Genomic DNA, 24,887 nt, shown 5'->3' with positions numbered 1-24,887 from the left:
ACATGTGTCGAGCTATAGGGAGGCAGACTCTACCTATGTACGTTTGTTTTTGCATAAGCTACCAATGCAGATGCTCTCTTGCTAATGCCTATGTGTGTAGAGTCAAAGATTGCCAATCATCGGGGTAGGCCAGATATGGAATTCTCTCCCTACCCAATGTCGGCGTGAAATTACGAACACCCTTCAGACAATTACCTACATCAGCCAGAAAGAGGTTGAACACAGCCCTGTTTAACTCCCTTTTCAATTTTCATTGGTGCATTCATTGACCTAGTGCTGCCCAACGTCATCTGAGGTGTAACAGTTGGCATGCATATATCAAATGGCTCGACCAAGTTTGCCCACAGTGTTACGCGGTCAAAAGTACCGAATGCTGCAGCAAAGTCGATAAAGAGGACGCAGAGAGGAGAGGAAGATTTATACTCTGCTCTATGAATAATAGAATTAAGTATCAACATATCATAAATTCTGGATAAGCCCCTCTGGAAACCAATCGTTTCTAATCAATTTCTCAATTTCTCTAAGAATACAAGGGTTAAAAATGTTGCTTGACCCATCCAAAAGGGATAACGGTAGGTAGCTTCTAGGATTGTCTCTTTTGCTGTGTTTAAACATGGGAATAATGTAAGATTGGGCCCATGAAGCAGGCAGGCGCCCTCTATACCCAGTCCATTCTAAGAGCGTCATTAAGATATCAGCCCACAGCTCGAGGTTAGCACGCATCACCACGTCACAAACCAAGTCTGGGTCAGGAGCTCTTGATTGTTTTAATTTCCTTATCAGCATTAACTACTCTCTACACACCTCAAGTTTCATCGTTGCCCGGGGATTGTCTTCAGAGAAGAGCAGTCAATACATTTCTCCAGCAGAGATTATGTTACTTAAAAAGCTTTTTCTGAGTGCTCCCCTTATTGTAAAAAGCATGCCATAGATGTGCGCTATTGCTCTTATTTAATGCCTCATAGAGGTTCTGCCACGCTGAATTAATATCGGACATATGGCGACGCTTCCTCCAATTACGGTATTTGTTTTTAGATTTCATACTATGGAGCATTTTGAAGGTGGGTCGATTGGCAATTGTGAGACCTTTCTTATTTCCTGTCTCCGTCATCTTTCTTCCCCTATTATCATACTATCATATTGTTGGACATGATTCGTGTTGGCTTTGAATCGCGGGGGGGCGGGTTCCTAATGAGGACAGAACTAGCGATGGAACTTATCCAATGTACAATATCGTCAGGGCAATTATATTGTTAATATATTTATTCCAAGCTGGAAATGTGGGTTATCACAGCCAAATTTTTACGATCCAACCAGCCTACACAGTTCTAACCTCTATTCACATTGATCTCACCAACCACATCGATTTCATTGTACCAGACATCGTTCACGTTGAAAAGAATGGCGAGTTTAGCGTGGTCACTATATTTTGTAAAATTGTCCGACATGCATTTGGTAATCATACCAATCCTCTCACTCCCGTAGAAGAAATCTACTATAGAAGATTTATTAGCCATCCTCCAGGTTTGTGCAGGAGAGACATCCCCAAGAAATAATTCCATTCATAATGGGCACCTGGAGATCAGTAAAGAACTCAACCCATGTGGCAGCCGTCGTCCCCGATTTAGCTCCCTTGTTGACATTGGTGCCAGGGGTAAGAACACCTTCTCAGACATCTTGTAGTCGATACATCTAGAATTCAAGTCTTCGCCAATCAAGACATGAGTGTCCTCTCTTCCAGGGCTGAAGGACGATAGAGTCTCATAAATTCCTTTTGCAAAGGTAGCGGGCGCCCCTCTCTCGACAGAACAAGGCCTGATAACCTGTTCAGTGGTTATTATCATAAATTCCTATTTGGATATTATTGGTACATAGTCCCCCAGGCGGATCATATATGTTAATCTAGAGGATATGAAAATCCTCACACACTTTAACTTGCACCAACGGAACATTTGGATTTGGATCAGACTGTGGTAACTCCCTTGCCTAAATTGTATTCGCGCACAGCATAGTTAGACCCCACTTGGTCGGCCTTTTAAACCCCTACTAGCCGAGTTACTGAAACACAGAAAGTCATCAAACATAACTTTCCCGGTCAGCCATGTCCCTTGTTGTAATACTATGTCGGAATTCTGGAGAAGATCAAACGACCCCTCATGCATAAAGAAGTAGGCATGGGCGCGAGTGCTCCAGGAAATATTTGTGATGTTATTTTCAGGAACGTTCTGAAGTAGCTGGTAAAAAAAGGGAGTAGCCATTCCCAGTGACTCGGGAGGATAGCTCAGGGGCAACGTGCTCCCCTTGGAAGCAAGAGACACGGAACAACACAGGTTCGATCCCCGGGTCCGCGCATAGAAACCTCTGGGTATTAAGCGGGTTATAAATAACCTAGCATATCAGTGGTTCTTCACTGTAGCACATCCTCTGAGTTGGTTGTAGGAGGTATGTGGGTAGCAGCTAATTGGTTATTTGTTAAGCTGACTCCATAAAAAAAAATCTAATTAGGTTCCACAACGTGGTCAATGTCAAAACCCCACTTCAATAGAGATTGTGCACAATTCTGCACCAGTGCAACAACCTCTGCATCCCGACAGTGAACCTCAGTGTATGTAGTGGCCCCGTACTCCAGTTCCTCCCCATATTCAATGTCTTTACTCTATAAGACACAATACGAAGGAAGAAGTCCAAATAATGTCAAAAGGTCTTTTCTGTTTATCCGTTGATTTGTGTCTTCCAAGAGATGTGAGACGGTAACTGTGGTTGATGGCAAACGGCTCGCTTCAGTCTCTGTAACCACTACCACTTTTGATATATCCAGAGTGGTCTTGGGTGGTACTGTCTGAGTTTCTACAATAACAGCAGATATCTGAGCCGATATTGGTTGCATCCCTTCACTTTATTCCAGGACCATTGTTCAGCTTTCTTTTTGTCATGTTGACTTAAAAGCCAGGAGGCCAGATTGCCCACTCTAATATCCGATCTTCTGGACATTCTCGCCAGCTTCCTGCCCGCTCTTTTTGCTAATGCCACTCTTTTCTGAATATTTGGGGATACCAAGGCACTCCCCGCATCCTCGGAAGTTAAGTCCTGGTTAATTGTCTGTGCCCTTCTTGCCTTGTTTCTCTTAGCCCTTTGTCTCCTGACTCTTCTAGAGGGCAGTGAGTCTTCAGGCCTTTCTTTGTCTTCCACCTCAAGACTTCAGTCCACAAGAGTGGATTCAAACTAGGCACCATCAATCGGTCTCTCTACTTCAGCGATTGTTAAAGTTGAAGTCCTCTTTCTTGGTCTGTTCCCGCACCAATATTAGGCTGCTTAGAGGCCTTATCAGGCAACAACAAGGAGGAGTCTTTATCTTCAGCCAGCAATAACAGTTGCGCTAGTTGGATGGTGTGTATCACTGATTCATTGGAGAGGTAATTATAAAGCTTAAGAAGGATTTTTAATGCAAAATGTGCAGCTTCACTGTCTAAAGCTGGCGAAACATGTTCCTCCGGCTCACTAACAGCGTGTGATGCTCCCTCAGGTCCAGAGGAAATGGCGTTGTCCTCCTCTTGTTGATCTTCTTGATTAGAAGCATCTGGAAGCCCTGTTACCCGGGAGGAGGTGGATAATCATTGGTTTACTGGTCCTCTATCGACACTCCCGGGAGTTGATACGTTCATTGACTCCACACCTTCCTCCAGGTACGAACAAATAATAATGGGTTGCTGATGTATGTCAGCTTGCAGCGACAGACATACATTTAGTAAAGAAAGTCTGTTGTCTATTTCTATGGATTCACAACTCATCTGCTCGGGCTCCATAATCCGATAATTTCTGTCACCCTTTCCCTGTATGTTTAAATAATTAGGAATTTAGTTCCTGCGGGAGTATGGCTCAGTTGGGCGCTTTGCCCTGGGGAAAATAAGCTTGTTTTTCTACCTACATGGCTAAAGTCGGTTGGAGAAGACTCAGGGGCCATTGGTAGTTTTTGTCTCTATGGAGATTGTAAATCCTTTCAGGGGCATTGAGAATTTTCAAATCAACTCAAGATATATCATTCAACCAGCAAAGAAAAAGGAGTAAATCACTCAGACCTTATGTTATTTTACTCACTTTACTCACTTTTTCCTGTAAGACCGGGAGGCAGTCCTTCCTGCACCCAAGAGCCTCCAAGACCCTCTGAGACTGCCGTGACTGCCTTCACTTAACAAATCACTTCTCACACGACGCGTGCTCTACACGCGGGGAGGCAGAATGTAAAGACTTCAGGTCTCTGAGTTACCCGCCAAGTTAGCAGGCACATCCATTCAATCCTGCAAAGTCTGATTGTGTCCTGCCATGACTGCCTTCCACATGACACCCCACTTCTCTCAAACACCTTTTGCCCAAGCTAATTTTTTTGACCAGCTGGAGGTAGGCTCATGCTCTGGGAGTCGCTACTGAGGTTCTCATGGAGGTGTAGATGAGGCCAACACTCAGGGCCTGCTCATCCAGGATACATGCGGGATTTCAGTTTCAGCCACCTTTTGCCCATGGTCTTCTTTTGTACAAGCTGGAGGTGGGATCATGGTCTGGGACCCCCTTCTGTGGATCTCAATTGAGGATTAGATTAGTCTAGCACTCATGACCTGCTCATCCAGGATACACACAGAATTCCAGGTTCAGCCACCTTTTGCCCATGGTCTTCTTTTGTACCAGCTGGAGGTAGGATCATGGTCTGGGAGCCCCTTCTGTGGTTCACAATTGAGGAGTAGATTAGTCTAGCACTCATGACCTGCTCATCCAGGATACACACAGGATTTCAGGTTCAGCCACCTTTTGCCCATGGTCTTCTTTTGTACCAGCTGGAGGTAGGATCATGGTCTGGGAGCCCGTTCTGTGGTTCTCATTTGAGGATTAGATTAGTCTAGCACTCATGGCCTGCTCATCCAAGATACTCACAGGATTTCAGGTTCAGCCACCTTTTACCCATGGTCTTCTTTTGTACCAGCTGGAGGTAGGATCATGGTCTGGGAGACGCTACTGAGATTCTCAGCTGAGGAGTAGATAGGCCTCACACTGATGGCCTCGACCTGGAAGAGGTTCTAGAGAAGCCCCCCCCCCAAGATATTCCAGAGCTTCTCCCGAGAGACCTCCAGAGGTTTTCCTGTAGCCTGTTGTGCCGTGCGTTCCACATCAGCAGCTCGTTTCAACATCAAGACAAGTGCAAATCTCAATTTTTAGGGGGATGATGTTGCTATGGGTATTTCAGGACCCTTTACAGGGATACATTTGCTGGAAAATAGGGGTTTTATTCCAAACTGCGGCAGGCACTTTTCAAACTTTGCTGGCTTATCCCTGCAGGACGCCTTGGCTTGACCAGTGGTGATAACATAACGTAACAGGTGCATTTGTAATGTGCACGTTCACCCCCGAAGGGGCATCTTGGTGCTAATAACAGATGTTTATTGTTACCCAACTAAATGGTACCCATTTTATCGACCTCAGAAGGATGAAGGGCTGAGTGGACCTCGCAGGATACAAACCTGTGACCACGAGGTCAAACACAGGCCCCTGTAGTGGCTACATTAGTCAACTGAGCCACAGACCCGACAAGTGATGACTCCACCAAGATGGAGAAGGCATTACAAGCGATGCCCAGATCTGGTTAGTGCCGGTCTGCAACAGGCAGTCACCCTCTATGACCTGATATGTTACGTTATCATGCATTTGTATAGCGGCTCCCACCATAGATTAGGGGCCTCATTACGAGGCTAGTGGTAAGGGGCGCCGGTAAAGGTGCTGGCGCTGTTAACCCCTTAATGCCCTATTACGAGGTCCCCTCGCGGGACCCACTCTGGACGTCTGGTCTTACCAGACGTCCTTTGCGGGTCCCCCGAGGGGACGAGCATGCTAATAACAGGCCCGTCATTAACGGGCTCATTGTTACCGTGCTCCTCATTCCCATTGAGCCCTATTAAGGGCATGGCTGCCTCCAAACTCGTAATGAGGCCCTATGTCATTGAAGCACTTTGCCTGAAAGGAGGAGTATGACAGAACATTCAGTGGTGGTAGGGAGAAGCAGGGTCAAGTAGCTATTTGGGATGAGGGCGAGGGATAGATAAGATGCACAGGAAGGCATGAAGCTACGTGTACATTGGAACACATTTATCGTATGTATTCTATGGGGTGCAGCACCTACAGGAGAGATAGATGGAGTTGTTTGTTGCACCATGGGGGGCCTGTCTGGAATGTACTCACTGCATGGTGAACCTGGGCACGTTGAAGCCAATGTGCAAGGAAACACTTCCGTAGGCCCCCGCCAACATTTGGGAGGAGTTGTATGTCCGAATTGCGATTTGCCAAGTTTGCACAAGCTCCCTGAAAAGTGAGCAAAGAACCCACACATTTTTCCTCAGTTTGCTCATTTACCACAACTCTAGGATTGAGCGCAAGGTGCCTATGGCAGAAACTTGAGCCTTCCACAGTGTTATAGTGAGAGCCAAGGCATTTGGCAAACATGCAAAGCCCCTTTACTTACTCCAACAAGCCCTCAATGGCCACAGAGGTCGGGTCCTACATATGGGAAAGCTGGAAGGAACTACAGGCACATTTCACTGAGGTCACCACAGTCTGGGCATCTTGAATCCAACAGAGCCTCATTAGTAAACTGCTGGTGCTACCGACGGGTTGACGCCAGACTCGTAACACCATTTCTGCCACCTGAGATCCCGGTGCCACCGGTACATTACAAGTCGCAGTGGCACGGGATGTCAGGCGGTGGAAAGTGTAAGTCCCCAGACATGGAGGCACCGACACCAGTGCTAACGGTGCAGGTGCTCCTGTGGCAACTCTGCCTACCGGGGCCATTGCGCCTGGCAGGTCAGACCTGCCGGACACAATGGCCCAGGAAGGCAGTGTTATGGTGTGATGGTCCGGAAAGAGTGCCGGTACGGTGTGACCAGCACCCTCATTTACAGACCGCCACACGTGTAATGAGGCCAATGTCAGGCTGCTGGGACACCTATATCGCTAGAGGGCTGGTTTGAGGCTGTCACCACCAGGCACTGGCCACTTGCAGAAGCCTAGAGGCCTTTTCCTAAAATGTGGGATCCGAGCCAGGTGAGTAGGCAACAGATAACAAAATAAAAACTCACAATTGCCGGCACTGTGAGCTACATCACAGTCTAGGGAGACGATTCTGTCCTGCAGGACTGCACAGGACCCAGGAATGTGCGGCAGTGGCTTGGAAGAGCCTAATTCCCAAAGGACGATTAGGGTCCGCGACAGGAGGCTGAGGTGCCTGCGCTGGGAGAAGCCGAGGCCTGCGGCACACACGTCTTTAGTATTCATGGGACGGGCCTCTCAAACACTTATCAGCAGCGCTCGTTAACAGCTGGGGGAGCTGCTGAAATACTGGCGCAGAGCGGGGCCACAGCTGCAAGCTTATTGCGCTGCACGTTCCCGGAATGCTTCAGGTGCGGAAGGGATACTGCAAGGGGAGTCCACAGCCTGGCCGCTAGATGGCAGTGCTGCTATAGACAAACCCTCACCCAGGAACTCCTGCTACCCCAATGACAGCAGCCAAGGGTTCTCTCCGCGACTCGTTCTTCTTCGCCTGTCTCAATTAGCCTTGGCCTTCACAGCGAAGTAAGTGGAGCTTGCAAATACTCCTTTACCGCGTGCCACGTTACTGGAGTCAAGGAAAGCCCACTTCTCGCCCCCTATGGCAATATAATGCAGCTAACAGTCACCCATGACCATTGTTTATGTTTTATACCATTCCACCTTCTCAAGATGCGGCTACATGACAGAATAAATAGAATGAAATGAAAGCTTGCAGGGCTTACTAAAATACAGCCAGTTTTTTTTCGATAAATCTGCTTGGTTTATGACAGTAGTCCATACTTGCCAACATGACCCATTCTAATATGTAGGTGCTTATCCAGGCCGGGCTTTTACTTTGCATTCTGGGACTTGTAGTTCCACTTTTCCCCATTATAAAACTCTGACTACAAGACCCAGAATGCAAAGAAAAAAATAGTACTGAGTAAGCACCTACAAATTGGAACGGGTCCCGTTGGCAAGTATGCAGTACACATATTATTCTTGCAATCAGACGGATCCTTGATATGATATGATATGGCATTTATAACGCTCCTGTACACAAGTGTTTCTAGGGAGGACAAGGGAGGACAATACAAACATCGTACTAAGCCTTGTGTCATTCAGATCGTGCAAGTGCAACAGGAGAAGTGCAAGGGAGAGGCTAGAGGAAAGTGCGATCATGGCAGCAGGCTAGGAGTAAGTGCAGGCAGTGCAGTGTGGTTCTGGGTAAGAGCAAGGAGGCAGGGGGGCTGTAGGGGTGATCATTACAGCCCCTACGTGTGCAGTAGGCCAGGAGGAATTGTAAGGAGGGCTGGTGGTGGAGGAGCCTGGTGCCCCGTGAGACTCTGAGGGTACCAGCAGGCAACCAATCGCCACAGCAGACAGGTAAGTTAGCAAGGGAGCAAGAGAGAGAGAAGGCAGTGGAGAAAAGGAAAGTCTGCAGAGGAAGGAGATCTACACCCCCACTCTCTGCTTAGAGAAGCGTCTGACCCTCAGAGAGTTGGAGGTAGCTGAGCAAAGGGCTCTAGAAGGAAGGTTTTTCGGCAGAGAGAGTTGGATGTAGTGTGGCCCGACCACAGAAAGCCTTGTGGACAAAGCAGAGGGTCTTGAACTTGATCCTGCAGCCACTGCGAGCCAGTGGAGAGATATCAGGGCTCGCGGCCAAGGATAAGTCTCACAGTCCTGTTCTGGATTAATTGCAGTGGGCTAAGCGTAGAGTTAGGCAGATTTAGAAAGAGTGAATTGTGTTTTTTGGGGTTGGTTCGGGGTACAACTTCTTCTGTTGGCGACCCTATTATTAATCCATTGGGAAGTGTCACATCGGTGTGGTAATCGTTGGAGGAACCAGTACCCCTGCCTTCTTGGTTACTAAAGTAAAAGGTGTTTCCCACACATTGACTGCGCCACACACAAGATCCAATTTTGATTTCAAGTGGTTTATATTTGTAAACAGATCAAGCAAAACATACATTTTTATAAGTGATGTGTCCTCTGGTTTTTAACACGTGTTTCTGCCACTCAAGAGCCTTTCTCAAAACAAAACGATTTGGGCAAATTGATCATGTCCATATTAAAATATGCATTCAAGCGTATCCCGGGATAATCCCTTCCTACTCAGAGCAACGTGTTCCTCGCGTCGGCGGTGCAGTAAAATAGAAAGAGGCTATTGCAGTAGTCCAGCCTGGAGAGAACCAGGGCTCTGGAGACAGTGAGCTTCTGGGGGAAGTGAGAACATGAAGAAAGCCTCTGAAGAGGTGCAGCTGGTAGTGGGCCTTCTTGGAAAGGTCTGTGATGTGAGGAGAGAAGGACAGAGCAGAGTCGAAGATGACACCAATGTTTTTTGCCTCACAGGAAAGCGAGGGTAGAGGGCAGAAGGAGGGTGGCCAGAGTGAGAGAGGGAAAGCGGGAGCAGGGGTACCAGTGAGGAGGATCTCAGTCTTACTGGCATTAAGGCAGAGATCCTTGGAGGGGCACCAATCCTGAATCACCGAAAGACAGTCAGGAATGAGAGAGTGAGGAGAAGAGGCTCAGGGAAGCTTGTAAGAGAGCTGAGTGTCATCTGCATAACACTGAAAGGTAGAGGAGAAGATGGAGATCAGGTGGGCCAAAGGGGCAAGCTAAACATTGCAGAGCAAGAGTGAGTGGATAGAGCCCTGGGGACACCACACGTGGAGAGGGAGGTGGTGGAGAGAAATGACCCAAGTTGGACCTGGGAGGGTCAGTCCAGGAGGGAGGAGGTCAGCCAATCCAGGGCCTGATCCGAGATGCCCAGGTTCACCTAGAGTCGGTTCATCAGGGTGGCATGATTGACCGTGTCGAAAGTAAAGGAAAGGTTCCAGCGGAAGAGGACAGCGGGGAAGCTGGAATCACGATTAGAGAGCAGATGTTCATGGGTGTTCAGGAGAGCAGTTTCCATGCTTCTGGCTGCTCTGAAGCCAGACTGATGATCATGGAGACAACCAACAGATTCAGTGTGGAGAGCTGGCAGGGTTTTTCCCAGGAAAGGTGTGATAGAAATCAGGCGAGTGGGACAGGTAGGATCGGCAGAAGACTTTTTTAAGAGGGGGTGCACAAGGGAGTGCTAGAGGAGAGAGGGGAAAGATGCAGAGACGAAAGGGTGATTGCAGAAATTGGCCAAGGCTGGCGCGAGGTTGGCAATGTTGTCCTTGATGGTTCTGGAGGAGTATGTTTGGACGACACTTCATAGATCGGACTTGTCTAGAGACATCATCAGGTTTTATCAGAGGGAAGGAGGAAAAAGGAAGAGGAACCAACAGTGACAGCGGGATGGGAACCTAGAGGGGGAAAGCGGACCTAGAACACCCTTCAGATTCCCAGTGGTAGTTATGGCAATTACTGGCAGAAGTAATGCTGGCTCATAGGCTGCTGCAGCTGTAACACGGACCTAATTGTGAGTTGTTATAGAAAAACCTGATTTACACTGAGATTTACACTGAGATGGCTGAAGACTTTCTAACACTGAAAATTATACTACAATGTCACTCAATACGCATTGCTGCTCACCAGCAGCAATGGCACTGGGAAGCTTATGGCGGGCAGATAATGACCTGGTTGGTGTAACTCACCAGCATCTTTAGATGCAAACCAGAGCCCAAGAGTATTCCTTTGTCCATTGGTTATTCTGAGACACACTGCAGGGTCATTATTCTGCCCTGCCCAGACAGAAAGGTTGCCAGAGGGCACTTGCAGAGTTGCCTCTTCATATAGGCAGAGTTCCGGTACAGCTGTCTCCACAGGCAGTCAGGCCTTGCTACAAATAACAGTTCATCCAAAATGTGCTCCTGGGATGATAGGGGAAGGTGCCTTCCTCCTTCTTGGAAGTATCTATCTTTACCAGCCATATGGTGGACTATGGAGTGGATGGAGCCACCAAGAGTGATCCAGGTCAATCTTACTACTTCACTAGTACAAAGATGGATCCATAAGGGAGAGGACTGGACCAACATGTTTGTTGTGTGTACACAAAGGCCAAACAGCTTAATGCCCACCAGGTTCTGTTTTGAATGAGACACTGTCCACCAAGCTGACAATGATATGACATCAATTACTTGTGTAATCTCAGCAGCCACCATGACAAAACCTAGACATGGATGATAATTATTTAACATAAACTGTCACCAGATGGATGTGTTTGCACAATTATGTAATTTCAAAAGGTAATGGGCAAAACTGGTGGTGTGAACAGTAAATGCAAGAAAAAGCTTCAAAACTATGTCTACATGTTGAGCCGAGTCAGAAAGTGGAAGTTGAGACAAGGGAAAAGAAATTGATGACAGAGGAACAAAGAAAGAAATCTGAGATGCTGGAAAGAAAATAAATGGAAGAATTAAACATACAGAGAGAGTAGAGTAAAAAGTCTCCCTTCTCTCTCCTTGCATTTACACGATCCGAGAAGTGCCACCACTTATCCTGTTTCATTATTGTATTCTATTGCCTTTGTCCCATGTTCCCTCCTCTGCCCTGTGGGTGCTTTGAAAACACAATTACTTGCTGTATAAGCACCTTACATAATAATAAAATAAATAAAAAATAAAAGTGTCATTGAGCATCCTTTATATCACTGGGGAAGCTCAGTGATTAAAGTACACTCCGTGACACTTGAGGTAAGTTACTCATGAGTCCCTTTATTGCGGTCACATCCCTGCAGAGGGAAAAGGGGGTGAAGTCAAAGAACTATGACCTTTCTCGCACTGCTTGGGATGTACCAGGCCCCTGATCACAGAGGTTACTCTCTTTATCATGGCACCTGCAGCAGTGAGTGGCAGGGATGGGCTTCCAAGGTGCAAAGAGGAACATCGAAGGACGGTGGGTGGATGCATTCATACTTGACAGCATAGGTTTGGCTACTGTATCTGACCTGAGTTTGGGGTATAATTAATAATAATTAAGCTGATGTGGAACACTCGCTGTGAAGGGGTGCAATAATATTATTGATTCTAAAGGACAGGGTAGACATGTCCTCAGCCACTGGATTTGTGTTGACGTGTAGAGATGGACCTGGATTGCCGCACTAGCATAAAAAACAATACTCAATAATGGAGTACTCAAAGTGCACGGTAAACCCCAGTTTTATTCAAAGCACTTAATAGCGGCTGGGACAGCATGCAACAGCTCTTGACATTGTCATGAGTTTGAGCGGAATTTGTACCAAACATACGTCAGCAGTAATTTCATTATACGATATCAGTTTCAAAACATTGTCAGTATTGCTTAATTTCTTAAAGTCCATATAGGGTACTTAGGTTCTTATTACTTCATCAGTCATAACTATCTGATGGCTCCTCCTGAGCCCAGCCCATCCTAGATAATGGTTTCACCACATCACCGTATTGGCCATTGATTGGCTGACGTTATTCATCAACGCCGGTGTGGCAAGAGGGTTTTTGATTGGTTGGCACATCACTCACCAACCTTGGATACTTTGACCAGATGTCAAGATATGACAGAGGCGTAGGATAGGCGGAGAGAGAAGTCCATGGTCTGCACTTATTTCAATTAAAAGACCTCTGCATAATTCCCACGTGGCCTATCTTTTCCTTTGTATTTGGCCTTGTGTATCATCGTGTGTCCGTGTGTGGGCTAGGGAGTACAGAAGGAGTCTTATCTATACTTGGCTGATAATGAATAGCCAGTGTTCTTCATGTCTTGATCACGTGTTAGAGGACCGTGTTGGAGAATTAATTTCTTTCTATTTACTGGGATTTTAACTAATTCTAACATGCATGTTGTACTCTATGCGGTGACTGGAGATGCACTTCATGTATCGGTTATAGTGTCTTTTGGGCCCTTTGATCTCATGCAGCTGAACATCAATGGCTGTTTGTGTTCTTATTATAATTCAATTAACTCAGGAGTCTACTGCTTCTCGTCCAGGGAACGGGTACGTCGTCTCTGCATTCGGCATCTCTGTTACTCCCTTTCGTGCATCTGACCTTGGCATTTGCTACAAACTACTGTCTGAGCAGCTTCATCTTCTACAATAGATGTGTTATTATTAATTCAGGATCATATTTGAAGCCCTGCTAACTCTTCGGCCTATTGCAGCCTCAGCTCTAGGAAGATGGCTGTACTGCGCTTCTTGCCTACATGTTAGAGACCTATATTTGTGCCTGTAACATTCACCTTGCGCATCTGCCATATGTTGGTTTCCCTGCCCATGTATTCTGCATCTAACATGCATATCATTTCCCCTGCCATATCAGTGTAATGAGTCCCTGACTTGGTATTCCGGTATCCTCCTCTCTTCAATGATATGTACAGCACACTGCTTTCTACTATCTAACTATAATCCCTTCTTGTGTCGGAAAATCTAGCAAAGTCCTTAAGGCAGAGGCGTATACATTGACTATTTAACATATTGTTTCTTGAAACCTGCCTTGGCTTGTCTTGTCTCTCACCCCTAGACTCATGGAGTGATAGGTCTGCCTCAGCTGGCATCGTTTCTTACCCGTATGGTACTGGTGAGCAGTAGGGGCAGAAACTGGTACGTAGATAACAGAGTAGGGGCAGTAGGTGATGCCTGCATGTTCATCTGACCCTCTACATGTGGTTGACTTGCAGTTTCAGGATCCCCCCACGGGCTGCCAGTGGGGGGGTCCTGCAAAGAATGGGAATGAATGTGTCCCTGCATGAGACTGCTTAACCCGGAAGTACGTATGTACCCCTCTATACATCCCTCACATTTCTGGATAGCAAGACTGCCTAAGTTACTTTTATCTGTTGAGAGCCTAACACAACTTGAAGGGGCACCAGGGCCATGCACAGTGCCTAGACGACTCGTAGGAATGGACCCAAACCAGCGTCTAGATAGGGTGCTAGGGTGCTGAAGAAGCTGTTAATGATTGCAGGGCACGTCCCCCGCTTATACGTGCGAGGAGCTGCCCATGAATACATACCCCCAAGCAGCACAGAGAGCTTTCACTGGACGTTGCCAGGTAATGGGACTGGAGAGAGCTTTATACCCATTGAAGGACATACTGGCTGAGACAGGTGGAGGCTTGACACGCTTTCTGGAGTCTTGAGTGAACCCAGGCTTGGGTTGCCCATCTGGTGACATGTCTACCAGAGAATGAACACGTTTGCCATGTTTTGACATTATTCAGTGATCAGCTTCTCTCCCATAGGATCTCATATTAAACGTGATCTCACTGGCTTCAGTGGGAGCAATGTGTGTGTCTCGACTTCTTATAATGCTTTTTTCATGCTAAATTCTTTTTAGCAGTTAGATTATAAAATGTTGTATTTTTATGAATTGGTTTAGACAGTAATCTCTTTAGTTGTTTTCCTTTCGTGCTTGTGGACTGGTTGCGCCTCTCACAGCTTTTAAGAGTAAGTCTTGCTGCGAAGGGGCGCTTTCTTTCACATTCACAGATAATAGAAATTTAAACATTGACACTCCCCTGACCTGCCCCTTCTGATGCTGACCACCTGCTTCTACTACTAGAACTGTTAAAGCCTATGACTAGACCAGTCTTCACAACTCTCCAGCTCCAGCACCTGCCTAGGACTAGACGAGTCTGCAAAGTTCTCCAACTCCAGCACCTGTCTAGGAGTAGGCCAGTCTGTGCTGCTCTCCAACTGCAGGACCCGTCTTGAACTAGACCAGTCTGCGTTGCTCTAGAGCTCCATAACCTGCCTGGGACTAGACAAGTCTGCGATGCTCTCAAGCTCCAGCACTTGCCTAGGACTAGACCAGTCTGCACAACTCTCCGGCTCCAGCACCTTCCCAGAACTAGATCAGTCTGCGCTGCTCTCAAGCGCCAGAATCACCCTAGGAGTAGACCAGTCTGTGCTGCTTTCAAGCTCCAGCACCTGCATAGGACTATATCAGTCTATGCTGCTCTCAAGCTCCAGCATCAGCCTAGTATTAGACCAGTCTGTGCTGCTTTCAGGCTCCAGCTCCTGCCTATGACTAGAACAGTCTGCATTGCTTTCGAGCTCCAGCACCAATCTAGTATTAGACCAGTATGTCCTGCTCTCATGCTTCAGGCCAGGTCAGTGTGCACAGCTCGCCAGCTCCAGCACCTGCCTAGGATTAGCCCATCTGCACTGTTCTCAAGTTCCAGCACCTACCTAGGAGTACCCCAGTCTGCGCTGTTCTCAAGCTCCAGCACCTGCTCAAGTTCCAGCACCTGCCTAGGCGTACACCAGTCTGCGTTGTTCTCAAGCTCGAGCACCTACCTAGGAGTACACCAGTCTGCGTTGTTCTCAAGCTCCAGCAACTGCCTACGCGTACACCAGTCTGCGTTGTTCTCAAGTTCCAGCACCTGCCTAGGAGTACACCAGTCTGCGTTGTTCTCAAGCTCCAGCACCTGCCTAGGCGTACACCAGTCTGCGCTGTTCTCAAGCTCCAGCACCTGCCTAGGAGTACACCAGTCTGCGTTGTTCTCAAGCTCGAGCACCTACCTAGGAGTACACCAGTCTGCGCTGTTCTCAAGCTCCAGCAACTGCCTAGGCGTACACCAGTCTGCGTTGTTCTCAAGTTCCAGCACCTGCCTAGGAGTACACCAGTCTGCGTTGTTCTCAAGCTCCAGCAACTGCCTAGGCGTACACCAGTCTGCGTTGTTCTCAAGTTCCAGCACCTGCCTAGGCGTACACCAGTCTGCGTTGTTCTCAAGTTCCAGCACCTGCCTAGGAGTGCACCAGTCTGCGCTGTTCTCAAGTTCCAGCACCTGCCTAGGCGTACACCAGTCTGCGCTGTTCTCAAGCTCCAGCACCTGCCTAGGAGTACACCAGTCTGCGTTGTTCTCAAGCTCCAGCACCTGCCTAGGAGTACACCAGTCTGCGTTGTTCTCAAGTTCCAGCACCTGCCTAGGCGTACAGCAGTCTGCGCTGTTCTCAAGCTCCAGCACCTGCCTAGGCGTACATCAGTGTGCACTGTTCTCAAGCTCCAGCACCTGCCTAGGAGTACACCAGTCTGCGTTGTTCTCAAGTTCCAGCACCTGCCTAGGCGTACAGCAGTCTGCGTTGTTCTCAAGCTCCAGCACCTGCCTAGGAGTACACCAGTCTGCGTTGTTCTCAAGCTCCAGCACCTGCCTAGGAGTACACCAGTCTGCGTTGCTCTCAAGTTCCAGTACCTGCCTAGGCGTACACCAGTCTGCGCTGTTCTCAAGCTCCAGCACCTGCCTAGGAGTACACCAGTCTGCGCTGTTCTCAAGCTCCAGCACCTGCCTAGGAGTACACCAGTCTGCGCTGTTCTCAAGCTCCAGCACCTGCCTAGGAGTACACCAGTCTGCGTTGTTCTCAAGTTCCAGCACCTGCCTAGGCGTACACCAGTCTGCGTTGTTCTCAAGTTCCAGCACCTGCCTAGGCGTACACCAGTCTGTGCTGTTCTCAAGCTCCAGCACCTGCCTAGGCGTACACCAGTCTGCGTTGTTCTCAAGTTCCAGCACCTGCCTAGGAGTACACCAGTCTGCGTTGTTCTCAAGTTCCAGCACCTGCCTAGGCGTACACCAGTCTGCGCTCTTCTCAAGCTCCAGCACCTGCCCAGGAGTACACCAGTCTGCTCTGTTCTCAAGCTCCAGCACCTGCCTAGGAGTACACCAGTCTGCGCTGTTCTCAAGCTCCAGCACCTGCCTAGGCGTACACCAGTCTGCGCTGTTCTCAAGCTCCAGCACCTGCCTAGGAGTACACCAGTCTGCACTGTTCTCAAGCTCCAGCACCTGCCTAGGAGTACACCAGTCTGCGTTGTTCTCAAGTTCCAGCACCTGCCTAGGCATACACCAGTCTGCGCTGTTATCAAGCTCCAGCACCTGCCTAGGAGTACACCAGTCTGCGCTGTTCTCAAGCTCCAGCACCTGCCTAGGAGTACACCAGTCTGCGTTGTTCTCAAGTTCCAGCACCTGCCTAGGCATACACCAGTCTGCACTGTTCTCAAGCTCCAGCACCTGCCTAGGAGTACACCAGTCTGCGCTGTTCTCAAGCTCCAGCACCTACCTAGGCGTACACCAGCCTGCGCTGTTCTCAAGGTCCAGCACCTGTCTAGGAGTAGACCACTCTGTGCTGCTCTCCAGCTCCAGCACCTGTCTAGGAGTAGACTAGTCTGCGCTACTCTCAAGCTCCAGTACCAGCCTAGGAATAGACCAGTCTGTGCTTCTCTCAGGCTCCAGCACCTGCCTAGGAGTAGAACAGTCTGCGCTGCTCTCAAGCTCTAGCACCTGCCTAGGAGTAGACCAGTCTGTGCTGCTCTCCAGCTCCAGCACCTGTTTAGGCGTAGACCTGTCTGTGCTGCTCTCCACCTCCAGCTCCTGCTTAGGAATAGACCAGTCTGTGCTGCTTTCCAGCTCCAGCACCTGTCTAGTAGTAGACCAGTCTGTGCTGGTCTCCCGCTCCAGCATCTGCCCAGGAGTAGACCAGTCTGTGCTGCTGCTCTCAAGCTCCAGCACCTGCCTAGGAGTAGACCAGTCTGTGCTGCTCGCTAGCTCCAGCACCTGTCTAGGAGTAGACCTGTCTGTGCTGTTCTCAAGCTCCAGCACCTGCCTAGGAGTAGTCCAGTCTGAACTGCTCTCATTCTCCAGCACCTGTCTAGGAGTAGACCAGTCTGTGCTGCTATCCAGCTCCAGCACCTGTCTAGGAGTAAACCTGTCTGTGCTGTTCTCAAGCTCCAGCACCTGCCTAGGAGTAGTCCAGTCTGTGCTGCTCTCATTCTCCAGCACTTGCCTAGGAGTAGACCGGTGTGCTGCTCTGCAGCCTCCCATACCCCTTCTCCGGATGTCGGCATTTTTTTCCTTCCCCACCACCAGCCTCCTTTTCTGTCCCAGGTCCTCTCTACTTCCTGCACACACACCATCATGACATCCAACAACCACAGCGTCCACTCCACTGCCTTGCCTGCTGGCCCGGGGCGCTGCCTTATCCGGCTTTCCTGCTCTCTTGCTGCCCCATCTCTCCGCCATAGAACCCTACAAGGGACTTAAATCCTTTTCTATTTGCTTTGGTGGTGGGCATATTTTCTCTATGGGATTTTGGGGACATGTAATACTCACAGAGCCTGTAGCCTGTCACAAATAAATGAATACATTTGGACCCATCATGTGAATAGCCACTACTGCCTTGTCTGGGGGCATAAGGATGCGATATACAAAAATAGAGCTTTATAGTCCTCTTTTTTGGGGGACTGTGTGGAGAAGGACAGGTAATACAAATGTATACAGGGGGGTCCACAACAGCTTCCCACCTTCACACGTACTAGGTTTGGCTAATTGCAAAAGCGCCAAAAGAAACTATGTCGTTGAATATATTTAGACAGAGTAATAGAGATTTACATATATTAATTAATGTATACACAAAAACACAAAGATTGTTAAAAGGAACATCACATAAAAAGCAACACATAAAAAGCATTGTGAAATCAACCAAATAGGACTAGCATCAATGAGCCCCTATCAAGGTTGAAAGAAGTCTCCTTATCACAAGATGGTGGTGTGGTTAGTAGGGACGTGAGGAAAACATTACAACCATTTCATGTGTCCTCATATTGTTGTGTAATTTTACTTGACTGTGTCAACACTAAACCATGTGTTTCTAGGTCCTAGTCGCAAAAATGTTTGACACTCTATAGCCAATTTAATATGCTTTTTGACATCCGCTGGACCCGTCTTCAGGACACTGTGTGATGGCACAGAGTGTTTAGAGCTGGCCCATGGATTGTCAGAGCAGAGTCAGTTGCAGTCTCTGCAGGTCGGACTTTTCATTTGCTCCTCTACTTTCCGAGTCTGTTCTCACTGTCTACTACAGGAAGAAGAATACAAATACCCAGATACACCGCGGAGCGGCCGCGGAGTCAGAGCAGAGTCAGTTGCAGTCTCTGCAGGTCGGACTTTTCATTTGCTCCTCTACTTTCCGAGTCTGTTCTCACTGTCTACTACAGGAAGAAGAATACAAATACCCAGATACACCGCGGAGCGGCTGCGGAGTCAGAGCAGAGTCAGTTGCAGTCTCTGCAGTCCCTGGCAGAGACATGGCGACAACCTCTGACTTCCACCAACCAGGCATTTTAAATATTTCCAGCGAGGGCATAGAAGAAGAAGAAAACATGCGCCTTAGAAGCTCACGGAAACTCCAACTGTCCTCAAGTCCTCCGTTTTCCTCAAAACATCCGGTCAAACTCAGACCTCAGGCTTTATTGCCTATAAACACCACCTTGATGGGCACCTGCCCAACCATCACATCAGCCGGGTCTCAGCGCCAGAAAAAAGCGGCAGTGACCACTCAGAAATCACCTAAAAAGGGCCAATCATGTGTGGCTAAAACTCACATCCCCCTCACGGAAGTCACGAATCAACAAAAATCTAAAACCCGAGGAGTGAGTCATGAGGTCGAAGCTCTAGCCATAACGCAGCACATAACCGCCTCTCTGACAAAAGAGAACAACGCGGGAAGTGCTGAAAATGCGGGAAAGGTTCCGAATACTCAGCCTGAATACCCAGCCCAGCCCTTGCCAAGTGTCGTAGACATCCCAGTGCGGCCAGTCGGAGGACCGACCACGAGGGAAAAGTCTCCACAGGTGCATAGGCTCAACCAGGAAGAGGCCGTAGAGCAACAGGCGAAACCAAATAAACAACCCAAACAAACAAATTGCTGCATAACTCAAGACCTCCCACTTACTGTGGAAGCTTGCACTGAGCAGGCGGCTCTTCGGGGTTTGGCGGGTTCCTCTTCCCACGACGCGGCTCAGGCGGGAAGGTCGGCGCCAGAGACGGAGGACCCGCCTCGATGCCGCGGTGGGGTGGCGGCACCCCAGCCGGCGGTGGGGATCCGCGCACAGGTGCACGCGGGTGGCCTCCGGGACGGTGGTACCTCCGGGTCGATTCGCCCGAGGAGTGATTCTCCGGTCGGCTGCCCTTGCGCAGGCACGTTCGGCGCCAGCCCGGACAGACTAGCTCCCCCGGAGGAGACTAGCGGCACTGCAGCCCAATCCGAGGACAAAACGCCGGACTCAGCTGAGGAATGGGAATTCATCCAAGACCCTAAACTCGGGCTTCTGACAAAGAAAAAGACAAGTCCCCAGAGACCCAATGGAGAGTCAAGTAACATCAAAAAACTTAAAAAAAAAAAAAACATAGGACAAATAAATGCCAAAAAAACTGGCCAAATGAATAAAACACAACAAAGAGCGCTTGAGGATGTTACCCCCAAAACCAGGATCTGCAACTCCATAAAAGAACTTTTCGCTAGACAAGGGAAAAGAAAGCACGATGTGCTTACGGAACTCACTGATGATGAGATACTTGATGCCCTGATCGATGTACAACCCGTAGTGAAAACAAGAAAGACTGCGCCAATCCTAAAACCCAGCAGGACTCCGAAAACCACAGAAGAAAACTCAGCTGAAATATGCGCAAATGAGTCCGCGCCAAGCGAGATGAATGCTGAGAAGGGGTTGGTTGTACCCCTTCCTTTTTTGGGGTCTCCAACTACGACCCACCCACTTCAATCGCCCTTAAACAAGGACCGGGGAGCTGAAGTCACCGTCCCGCCACGGCCCAACAAATCAAAAAAAGTTGGTGAAAGCTTAGATTCCGCCTCCCTCAGCAATCAAATAACTTGTACGTCAGACCACCCGGAAGTCTTTATTAAATCTAAAGCCTCATTGCCCCACCATCCCAGTATATCCGCAGACGCAGATTGGCTGCTTTACGGCGCACATAGACCGGCAAGAAGATCTTCTCTTCCTCATTTCGTACGAGAGCCTCGAGAAACGAACCACCAGCAGGAACAGAGGGTTCCTCAAGACTCCTCCTTTGAGGCATCAAACAGAAACCAACCTGATTATTCTGGAAGGCAGAATGAATCCTTTACAAAAAAAACAGACCTAACGACGATAATGTCGGCTATAACAATTGTTTTATCACCATTTGGTAAACTTTACGAGTCTCTTAATGAGACATTGAGAGACCACACTACGTTATTAGCTATGTTGCACACGAAGCTGATTTTCATCGAGGGCTTCATCACTGCAAAAGAAAAGAGTCCCCAAACACCTAAAAATTGTTTCAACTTAGCAACTTCAAGTCCTAAAACGAACAATACAGCAAGGGCGGCTCCCAAACTAAAGAGCGCTTGCGTTCATACACAAACTGATTCTCAACAAGGACCAGTTCAATTTGTATTTTCTGGCATTCAAGAAATCTCAGCCAACGAAGAAAACAGAAAACCACAGGCAGGTCCAAAAACTTCTGCTGACGAACGAAGCCAAAATGATCAAACATGCATCATCATTGACCACTTAAATTCTCCTGATAACAGTATAAAAAGAGCTTCCAACGAAAAACAAAATTACCTGGTATTCGATCACCAGAAAAGTTCATCTAACTTTGGTGAAAAGTCTGCAAATAAAATAAAAAAATCTCCAAGAACTGCTGAAGATTTTTTAGCGGATCAAAGCGCAATGAATATTACCCTCCATCTTTCGCCAGAAATACGAGATAAAATTCCCCCAAGAGCATGCAAACCAACATCGATATGCTCTTTTGAAAAAGATAACAATCAAAAAAACGCAGAAGAAAGAGTTCAACTAATACTACTCAAACTCTCTCGTGCTCAGACCTTCTCCAGAAAGAAGCTCTGCAAAAAAGTAAACTAGAACAATCATCCTTCAGGTATAGAACTTCTAAAGACAAACCGGAACCACAAGGGCCGGTAGAAATGAAAAAGCAAAGAGATCAATCTCATCAAGACAAGATCAAAGACAACAGACCATGGGACAGAAACAGATTAGATTACAGTTCTCCCCGTAAGAGCAATAATGGAATAATTCTAAAATTGGAACAATCCGAAACAAACAGGGAATCGCTAACCTTGAATAGAGGCACTATTATGAAGATTCTGAAAAACACCAAAGACCTCAAACGTTTAACCCCGAAGGAAATCACGCTCGTGGAACCATACCACATTGCTAGAAAAGCTAAAGCTTTTATTCATATAAAGGAGTGCTCTAACTCGTTTATATCCAACAGAGACTCTGAAATGCTCTCAAAATTAGGACTAATCATCACTGAATACACAAAGTCAAAACGAGCTCCAGCAAAAAACCAACGAGAAAGGTTGCCAGAGAACCTTCGGGATAACATCAGGCAGCAAGACCATATTCGCCACCATCAATCAACGAAAAACGAAGCCTTCCCGATAAAACACCCACGACTAAACTTTGCGGAGATACTGCGGCCAGAAGAATGAAGGTGCACTAATCCATCGCAAACGGAGCCTAATCTAAGAAGTTCCAAAATAGACCTGGGAAAAAAGCTTCCCACAATTCATCACGCAAAGCTTCCTCTGTCCTTAACTAAAACAAATAGCAAAACCCCTGTTGGACCAATTAAACAACTTTGGGCATGGCTGCCAAAACCTTCATTTTCAAATTCTAGCAAATAGCAGTCAGAAGTGAGGCATACAACATCTGAAACTCCAACTCAAACAAAAGATGTAGCATCACTGAAATTTGGATCATGGAACACCAGGGGATTTAAACACCTAACAACGAACGGAGATACAAACCTTGGGCAATTTGATATCGTGGCTCTCCAAGAAACTTGGCTAGCAGAAGCTCCAGCGATAGATGGATACTCACTCGAAATTGCACCAGCCAAAAAAGCTGTCATAGGCCGACCGTCCGCAGGTTTGCTAATAGCCGTAAAAAGCGGCTCTGGCCTCGAGATAACCAAAAAACGCTCATTTTCCCAAAGTCACCTATCAATTCAAGTGGAATGGTCAAGAAAAGACCCGACAAGTAAAAAGTCTTTAAAGTCAACATTGGCTGTAATAACAGTATATTGGAACTCGAAAGCAATCTCAGACGAGAGATTCCTGAGGATGATCGAAGCTGAGATCGATGACATTCAAGCAAACACAGAAATCACGATGATCGCGATTTGTGGTGATCTAAACGCGTCTTGTCCCGTTCCGAAAAAACCATCGACCAACCTAAAAGAGCCACATCGGGGAGATTCAAGAGGACAAAAATGGGTGAAATTGATGGACTCGAGGCACATATACAATGCAGCCCAAAAGTCAACAAACGCGCAACAAATACCGACATGGGAAAGAGCTCATCAAAATGCCACAATAGATTGTATCTTTACTTCTGAACCCCTGCTAAACCTCTTAACATCTTTCAGCGTGATACGAGCAAAAGCAAGTGACCATAATATCGTGGAAACAACTTGGCTGTCTGACAACTCCTCAAAAACAACTATGGAAACAAGGGTCGAAGTAAACAACCAAGGAAACCGGCTAAGGATGACAAAAGTCCGGATTGTGGAACTTGCTGAATTTTACAGGCAAAAACTTGCTGGTGAAGAAAAAAACAAAAGCCAGCACACAATAGACTATCAACCCCTCTTGATTCCATATCAAAGTGACTATTCAAAAACAACAAGTAAAGCCCCACAAGGCTCACACCAATACAACAAACTCCTGGTTACAAAAAGAAGAGCACTTAGAAAACTCAAACGACAAGCCCAAAAGACAAACTCACAATCGCTGAAGAGGCAATTTAAAGAGGACACCAAGAAATATAATGGATGGTTAAAATTCCACCGAGCTGACCTCTATCAGCAAGACGCCGAACTAATGTTAAAAAAGGTTAATGGAAAAAATTCTTGTGAGTTTGAGACCCTTGTAAAGGGGTCAGGAAATCCTTCAATCGCAGCAACAACAAATGCAGTAAGCGAAGAACGCTGGATACAACATTTTACTACGCTTTTCAAGAAACCTCTGACTCATTCGATTCAAACTTGTACTTACACCTGGAGTAGTACACTGTGGGAAGACTACTCAAACAAAGAGGACATTGAAAAAGCAATACAGACTTTAACCACTTCAAGAGCGCCTGGTCCTGATGGGATATCAAATTTCGATCTAAAAACAAACCAAGAACCATGGGCATCTTTTATCAGCATACTCTTCAAAGAAATCTGTTGTTCAAAATTGTTTCCTAGCTCATGGTCATCATCAACGGTGGTAACAATTTTCAAGAAGGGAGAAAGATCCGATCCATCAAATTATCGACCGATCGCCCTATTAGATACAATAGGGAAAATCTACGGCTCATACCTGCTCATAAGTTTCCAAAAGTGGGCAAAAAATTCGTCATGTTATGACCCGTTGCAAGCAGGTTTCACAAAAAACGTTGGAACAATAATAAACATCATGCTCATAGGCATTTTAAAAAATCTGGCAAGGAAAAAAGATAAAAAGATCTATCTGGCATTTGTGGACCTGACTCAGGCCTTTGACATGATCGATCGAGACCTATTATGGGCGAAGCTAAAAAGATGGAAGTGCCCCGACAAGATTCTTGAACCTATTATTGCACTACATGCAAAAACATCTATCAGAGTAAAGTTAAATCAGACTGGTACCCTGTCAGAAGAAATTACAACTGAAAGAGGCGTAAAGCAGGGTTGCCCTCTGGCTCCGGCCCTCTTCACGGCCTTCCTCGGCGACCTAAAAGACTCTGAAGACCAGCCCAGAACTTTTCCACCAAAACTAGGGGGCACAGAAATTCCGAGGCTGCTTTATGCTGATGACATTATCCTGATAGATCAGACCTCGATCGGTCTCCAACGGCAGTTGGATACTTTGAACACTTATGTAACTAAGAACAACTTGCTGATCAACAAAGAGAAAACCAAAATCCTGGTTCTTGAAAGAACAACTAAACCAAACCAAAAACCTAACCACTGGTCGATAGACTCCATAAAAGTGGACCAGGTAAAGGACTTTAAATACTTAGGGGTTATGATTGACTCCTCTGAAAAAGAGACAAGTATGCAATCGAACTTATGGGAAAAAACAGA

General features: G+C 47.3%; 1 protein-coding gene across 1 annotated transcript in view; it reads right to left on the bottom strand.

Annotated features, from left to right (window-relative positions):
- Nucleotides 1–24,887, bottom strand: part of LOC138516908 (dedicator of cytokinesis protein 2-like) — a 2,920,848-nt gene that overhangs the window by 205,696 nt on the left and 2,690,265 nt on the right. The gene's annotated exons all lie outside the window — the stretch shown is intronic.

The sequence above is a fragment of the Ambystoma mexicanum genome, chromosome 6q (genome assembly GCF_040938575.1).
Source record: "Ambystoma mexicanum isolate Mex_15411 chromosome 6q, UKY_AmexF1_1, whole genome shotgun sequence".
NCBI classification, from domain to species: domain Eukaryota; kingdom Metazoa; phylum Chordata; class Amphibia; order Caudata; family Ambystomatidae; genus Ambystoma; species Ambystoma mexicanum.
Note: the sequence above shows the minus strand (reverse complement) of the source record. Positions and strands in the feature narration are given on the sequence as shown.